The 7,928-nt window shown below is 42.1% G+C and overlaps 1 protein-coding gene and 1 pseudogene across 1 annotated transcript in view; both read right to left on the bottom strand.

Annotated features, from left to right (window-relative positions):
* Positions 1 to 7,928, bottom strand: part of CCDC192 (coiled-coil domain containing 192) — a 223,253-nt gene that overhangs the window by 90,289 nt on the left and 125,036 nt on the right. The window lies entirely within an intron of this gene.
* On the bottom strand, positions 2,164 to 4,692 carry LOC109379046 (mitofusin-1-like; annotated as a pseudogene).

Genomic DNA, 7,928 nt, shown 5'->3' with positions numbered 1-7,928 from the left:
GGCAGTGTCACTGGCCCTCATATGTGGGATCCAAACCGGGGCCCTCTGGCGTCCCAAGCCAGCTCTTAACCAATGCGCTACTCGGCCGGCCCCCTAGTGAGTGTTTTTAAAATGTCAATCCAGACTGTTCATCAAGATGACAGATTGAATTGATTTGGAGAGATACCCTTTCCACTTAAATCATAGGATAGCACAGAAAAATATACTGCAGATCTAAAAACATACATACAAAGCTCCAAAGCAAGAAAGTAAAATCTCTGGGTATTAAAAATTTAATGGGGGAGTGGCCGGTTGGCTCAGGTGGTTAGAGCACCAGAAGCAGTGCTCATAACACCAAGGTTCCCCTTTCAATCCCCACATAGTCCACTGAGATGCTCCCACCACAACTAGATTGAAACAACTACTTGACTTGGAGCTGATGGGTCCTGGAAAAACACACTGTTCCCCAGTAAAATTAAAAAAAAAAACAACAAATTTAATGGGAACTCAAAGCAAGTATGTAATCTTGAACAGGAGTGGAAGTGAAGACGGCAGCTGGGGTATCATGAGCAGATACAAGCCTTAGAGGGGGAGTTGTAACAGTCAGTTAGGAATGGAGTCAAACCCTGCAGGCCTTGTGCATAGTAAGGGGCTTGGATGGGGCTGTCCCTCCCCTGCATGGAACCTTGAGCCAGGAAGAGGCTTTTCAGTTGGGAAAAATGGCTGCATACACTGACCCACCAACTCAGCTTTATCGCCAGAATGCAGGAAATGGGTGGCGAGGAAGAAAGACATCCTGGAGAAATCTGAATCCTTAATCCGTGTCATGTATGGTTTGTGGTTGTGGTTCACGTTTACTTTGTCATACAGAAACCATGAGCCAAAAAATATAAAAAGTGGTCCAGAAGTAATGAAGCATAAAGGGCTCTAGGAGAGGTAAATTTGGAACTGAGTGTTAGCAGCTCACAGGAAAACAATTCCCAGTGAAGATAAGCTCACACACTAAAGTTACAACAGCACAGAAGTTGACACTACATTGAGAGAGGAGGTATTGGCACACATAACAAATAGAATAACTCGTACCAGGAACTACTAATAAGAGGAATCTGAAAGGTTTTTTGTTTTGTTCTGTTTTGCTTTACGTCAGTTTTAATGGGAATAAAAGGAGTAAAGACCATGGATTTATTAGTGGTTTACAAAGCTGCCAGAATGAAAAAAGTGGCTGTAACTTGCATAACTAATATACTCAAGAACATCCCACATTCCTTCTTGGTGGAACAATGCATTCTATAAAACAAAAAAGTGACTATTCCCATTAAAGTAGATATCAAAAATTAGTTTTGAGAAAGATGAAAGGAGCATTCTCTACCCCTGGATGTCAGGAAGCAGGGTTTTTCAGGATCAAAAAGGAAGAAAGCCCTAATTAAAACCAAGGCCCCACCCCTCAGGGGTCACATAGTTGGTTCTGATGCTTTTACCTAATTCATCATTTTAACACAGCAAACAATTCAGCCTTCTCTTTGCCAAAAATTATAACTAAAGAGATATCAGGGCTGGTGGAGTGGCTCAGTTGGTTAAGAGTGCAAGCTGTGAGCAACAGGGTCGCCGGTTCAATTCCCACATGGGCCAGTGACGCTGCATCTGAGCTGAACTGCCACTGAGCTGCCAACAAGTGGCAGGATGGCTCAGCTGGTGAGAGCACTTGCTCTTAACAACAAGGTTGCTGGTTCAACTCCCGCATGGGATGGTGGGCTCGCCCACCCGCAACTAAGATTGGACACGGCACCATGAGCTGAGCTGCTTGTAGCTGCCAATGGGTGGCCGGATGGCGTCTAGACTTGGAGCTGAGCTAGCTGTGCCCTCTACAACTAAGATTGAAGGACAACAACTTGGCTGTTCCCCTTCCCCAATTCCCCAACACTATTCCCCATCCCCAATTCCCCAGTAAAATCTTAAAAAAAACAAAAACAAAAACAAACACACAAGAAAAGACATTATAACACTTTTCAGAAATGCCAACGCCCTGAGATCATTATCAGAATCTACACAAGAATGTGCTGTTTAATTTGCTATTTAGGTACAGTGAGTACAATTCATGTTTAAAGTCATTTCATAAAAAATAACTGTCCCAAGTCACCCAAGTTCCATTTTGTCCTATGATGATCACCCAAGCAAGCTCTATAGTTAAGATTCTTCTTCATCTTTTGAATGTAGAAACTGCTCAATAAAATTCTCCAGCTCATTTTTAAGTTGAACAGCTTTATTTCTTAAAAGCTTTGAACTGTTTTGCATTTCCTCCAATTGATCTACCTCTGGAAAATCTAGTAACTTCTTGTAGATATCTTTGTGTAATAGCAACTTGTTGGCACAGGCGAGCAAAACATCATTTCCTGTTGTACGAGATGGCTGCTGTTTGCACTCGTGGAGCTAACGATCACCTGAGGTTTTTCAGTTGCATAGCGCACAAACTGCTGTTCAAAGGCACTCTCCTTGGCCCTGATGGTCCAGGTCAGCTTTTCATAAGGACACAAAGCTCCCTACATACTTAATGAAATAGAATTGCGTTTCCAGCCTGCAGTTTTCCAAATCACTCCTCCAAAAATGATGACGCCCATAGATGGTCTAGAACAGGGTCTTGGCAAACTGTGGCTCATGAGCCACATGCGGCTCTTTGGGTACGTTTCATCTCAAAAGTTTGCAGACCCCTGGAAGAGCCAATCCTGTCCCTCACAACAATTTAAAAATTATTCGAGAGCCATAAATATACTTTTACATAATCACCATTATGTGAATAATATCCTTTAAAATTTTTATAAATAAAACTATGATAGTTTTATTTTCATTTTCAATTTTACTTCAGAGCCACATGTACGTACCCAAAGAGCCTCATGTGGCTCACGAGCCACAGTTTGTTGACCCCTGGTGGTTCTTCTATCTCAAAAGTTTGGTGACCCCTGGTCTAGATGGAAGAGAAGCTAATCCTGTTACTAAGGTAACCATGCATTCTTCCTGTGACACATTACCTGGCTTGCTGGGTTGGTAGGAGCAGCGGGAGTAGAAGCTGAAAGATGGGCTCTGATAATCCTAGAAGCACCCTCCGAGTATTCGGAGGGCCCAAAAATCGATGGACAAGGGAAGACCAGCCCAAGAAAAAACGAAACACAATAATATCCTCTTGAACATCTGAACATAACTTGTGGCAATTTAGGTCATAGCTGAGATCAAATTTTTTACAAGGAATCTGTGTGTAGAGTTTATTCTATATACTAGGTGGAAGTAATGGCTTCAGATTTTCAATAATTTCTTGCTGGGATTGAAGCATTGAAGTTGACTTCATTGGTACACTGATCAGCCAAATTTCTTCTCAAACCAGCTTCTTTGTTGCTTACTTAACTCATTTGTATATTCAATACACTTGGAGTAGGATGAAATGTTGAACAAAATTCATCATCCAAAACAGAAAGTTGACAAATTTCATCTGTCACTGCACATGAAATCTTGTTGGCCACCTCCTCTGTAACCTCCTTCCTTTTTTTCTTAACATCAGTGTTAAAAGGTTTGTTTGACTTTGGATAAAGTCCAGTCTATCAATCTGGTCTTCCCTCTTTTCCATTAAACAAACTCTTTTCTCTGCTGCTGCCACGTTTATTGAATCCATTATGTTTTTCACAGTATTTAGTATCTGTTTAGCTCTGACGTGTGCTGTTCAAACTTTAGTTTCACTGCCGACTGTGAGATACACCCCTCAACGATTTGTTCAAAATTGAGAAACTTCTGTAATCTTGCCTGAAATCCTTCCCCAAGGATTTCGCTCCTTCTGGCGTCCCCTGTGCTTTGTGTGTTCTGGCATTAAGAGCTTCCTTTGCAGAAATAAAGAAGGGGCAATTCTGTGTTTTTAAAGAACCCACAACTTTGAGTTCCTCACCAGGAGGTGTAGGCATCTTTACATGTGCTGTCAGCGTATGTCCTCTATATATTCTGGCTCTGATGCAGAGGAATCCCAACGATTATTCAGAATGAAAATACTAGGTTTGGAAGGTCACTCATTTACCTTGTGAGAAAACTGTTTTTCTGTGTTCATTAATGTTGATTCAGAGTTTGCAACCGAAACGAAGACAGCATCTAAGCAAAATGCATCATTCCAGCTGTCCAGCTCTGTAGCGACATCTGTACCTGAAATGTTTACTAAAACCAGGTCATCTCTCAAGAGGGTACATTTTGCCTTTGGCCAAAATACATGCATGAGAGAGCCAGCTTTCAAGTCCTTGCCCATATGAAGGGCATGGGCCAGCTGATTAACTGTCTTCACACTCTTTTTTTCATCTGATCCTTCTGTCATAAGATAAGCTTTATTTCCATCAGGTCCTTCAATACTCAGTAAGCAATTGGGTGCATGGCCAATCCCACGAGGGAGGACTCTATCCCACAACATTGCATTGATATCTGAGCTCTTCCCACTGTTTGTCCTGCCCCAAAACAGGCCACTTTCATGTGTCTCCAAGACAGCACCTCATCAATGATGGAAAGCTTGATTTTATACTCCTGTATTTCTACCAGATCATTCTCCGTCTATTGGATCATGTTCTGGATTCTTGCATGTTGCTTCAGCAAAACATGATCCTTCAATAAGAGACTCCAGTAATGGTCAAAGGTTGCCATCATTGTCTTCTTAGCCAGCACAAAGTGCTTCAATGGAGCAGCAGTTTCTGCCATTATGCTAGCTGTCCTGGCTCCGACTTGTCACTCGGCAACCACAGTTCAGCCACAGCCCTCGACTGCCTCATCCTCTTAAGGAAGGCTGGGAGGCTGGGGAGAGGTGGGAGGAGTGCCTGACAGGGTTTTTAATGTTCAAAAATAATTTTGAAAATCATATGACAAGAATAGGCATTATGGACAAAAAGTATGAAAAAGGACCAGGTAAACACTTGAAACTAAAAACTATAATCATTGAAAAATATATATGCTAAACTGGAGAATAGATATAGCAGACAAGAGACTTAGGACATTGGTAAGCAACCTGAGGGAAATCATGTGAACCTACAGAAATGAAGAGATGGAAAATATGGAAGAACATTTAAGAGATATAGAGTAGGTGGGACTCTCCAATGTAAGTCTAACGTGTTTTCCAGAAAGAAAGAATGAAGGAGAGGCAATATTTGAGGTAAAAATGGTGAAGTAATTTCCAGAAATGAAGGAAAACATAATTCCTTAGACTTAAAAATCACATTGAACTCTAGCAAGAAAAGTTTAAAATGGGCACCTTGGGTCTTACTCCTAGAGATTCAACTTCACCAAATATTTATCATCATAAATATTTATAGCCTTCAATATTTCATGGCACACCTATAACCCATTCTTGGAACATCCAGTACTCTGGCACTCCAGTTGGTAAAATGCGAGATAGAGCAATAGTTAGATAGGTATGGGGGCTCAAGGCAAGTCATTTTACTTAACTGGGAGCTACGTGGTGACATTCAGATGTTGACAGGAAGGATCTAGTTGGAGGAGGGAGCTTAAATATACAAGAAAGAAATGAATAGTTGATGTTCTAAGATTCCTGAGATGATGGGAGAGAATTGGATCCAAAGCCAGGTGAGGGTTGGCCCAGAAGCAACAGGTACCCCTGTATGTATGGTGGTAGCAAGGTGAAGGGTCTTGACTGATGACATTTCTGGGATAAATTTTACCTCTAAATGATACAGGTATCAGCATCAAAGCACTCCCTATCCTAATCTCTGCTCAGGGTTCCTATTTGTAAACCACTGAGACCAACTTAAATACAAGAAGAATTTACTACTGAGAAACTTAGAGAATCAGACTGAAAAACAGGCCAAACACAAGGGAGGGTGATGCAGCGGCCAGGACAACAAGCAAACCTCCTGACAGAACAATAGTTGCAAGCAGCCCAGCTTGCACTGTGGCACCGGGCGTTGGGTGCTTCCCATAGCTACCATTACCTCTGCCTCTGTGGCTTCATATACTGGAACTTGCTGCTGCCCCAAGGGGTCCTCCAGGCCCTTCCTTGAGCATCTCCAATTCCCAATTCCCAGCCCAGGGAACATGCATCTGATTGGTCATTATCTTTCACCCGGGCTGCAAGGAAAGTGATCTGGCCTGCTCGGTTTATATGGTGGGTTCTGCTCCTCTTGAAGACTCATAGAGTGCCAAATTCCTCTACTATAGGTAAGGAGTTTGGAATTCTGGGCAGCGGGAATTGTCCACCAAGATTGCTGCTGCATCCCATGAAGCATCTTCATGGAATTAGTGAAAAGATGCCCCATGGAGGTAGATGCATCTTTGTGCACAATTGAGAGATTTTTTTTTTAAATACTCTTTTCTCTATGGGGATTCTCTCATGAGTCAAGGTGTTCAGCTAGGCAAGCAGAACGTAGCTGGATATTAGTCTCCACTTGCTCTTGCTGGACCTCCTTGTTCACGGTAGAACCTACCAACTCTATGCAGTGTTCCCGATGGCTCAACACCTGCGAAAGACAAGGGGATTAAATGCGATCATGAACCACATGCACCCAAGTGGTGGATTTGGGCGGCAGCACTGATCCCAAACTCTATAATCCATAAGGCCTTTATTTTACAGCCGGCCTTACAGCCATAAACTATTGCTTCACAGTCAATTTCAGGTGTTATCAGAAAAGGCAGATAAACTCCCTTTTTTTCTTTTGTTGTTGCTATTTTCCACATCCTGATCTGAGTAAGTGCAGAACTCTGGCCAAGAACGATAAATTCAAGTGATCATATTTTGACTCAAGATTTGAAGGGCCTCACTGGGATTTTCTCAGGCCAGTCTTGAGAGATGCTTCTTCACAAGGAATTTTTTGTAGCCTTGAAAATCCTGAGCCATCAGTCTTGATTCAGTCTAGGAAACAGGGCTGGCTTTCGGGAAATGTTTTATTGAGAAGTTGATTTGCTTTCTCTCTCTCCGCTTTGTACCTCTCCCTACCTCTCATGGGTCTGTGTGTCTCTGACCCAAGTCAGGTATACATTAATCATTTAGTGACATTTTGACTTTTAGAAGCTGTAGGAGCCTGAGTCCAAGAGGGTGAATCTCTAATGATAACATTAAGGTACTAAGAGGCAGCAGAGAAAAATTCTCCTAGGGCCAATTAAATCACAACATCCCAGGAAAGCCAGCTTCTCCTACATTCTGGGATTGCTGGCTATCTATCTTCTGAAAATTCTCTAGAACAGAGATGAGCCAAGGCTGGCTGGACCTCTTGTGACTGCTCTAGATCAGAGTGTTCCCTTAACAATGAGCTAGGTGCAGTTAGCTGCCAGCCCCATGGGTGAAGGGCTGTGGCTGGGCTCGGAGTGCCATGGAGGTGAAATTGTAGGTGGAAATAATGGCTATAGTACTGGGGAACAATAAAGCAATTTATTCTTAGTAATTTCAACTAAATTCAATGCAAGAGAGAGGTAAGTACTTCTAAAGTTTATATAGAAACCTTTATCTCAGGGTAGGTGGTAAATTGTTCTTATCGTATGTCCTATCTTCCATGTGAAATTTACATAGTTAGAGTTATTTCAATTTAAACAATAGATACTATCTTTCTCCCCAGAATGAACTAAGTGTCTTTGAAGTAGTAATGAGAATTGACACGTATTCAGTGTTTTCTCTATGTCAGGTACTGTTCTAAGCACTTTACATGTATTAACTCTTGAGAACCTCATAAGAATGCTGTGTGCTAGAGACTCTTATTAGCATCCTTATTTTGCAGTTGAGGAAACTGAGGCATAAGATTGGCTAAGGTGAGTGGAAGAGTTTAGGTAAGAGGTCACACCTATAAATGGCAGAGATGGGTTTTCAACTCCAGAATGCTGGCTCCAAGTCTGGGCTTTTTTTTTTTTTTTTAAGATTTTTATTGGGGAATTGGGGGATGGGAACAGCGTTGGGGAATTGGGGAAGGGGAACAGACAAGTTGCTGTCCTTTTGT

The sequence above is a fragment of the Hipposideros armiger genome, unplaced genomic scaffold, assembly GCF_001890085.2.
Source record: "Hipposideros armiger isolate ML-2016 unplaced genomic scaffold, ASM189008v1 scaffold_21, whole genome shotgun sequence".
In the NCBI taxonomy this organism is placed as follows: Eukaryota; Metazoa; Chordata; class Mammalia; order Chiroptera; family Hipposideridae; genus Hipposideros; species Hipposideros armiger.
The sequence above is the reverse complement of the archived record's forward strand: the minus strand, read 5'-3'. Positions and strand labels throughout refer to the sequence as shown.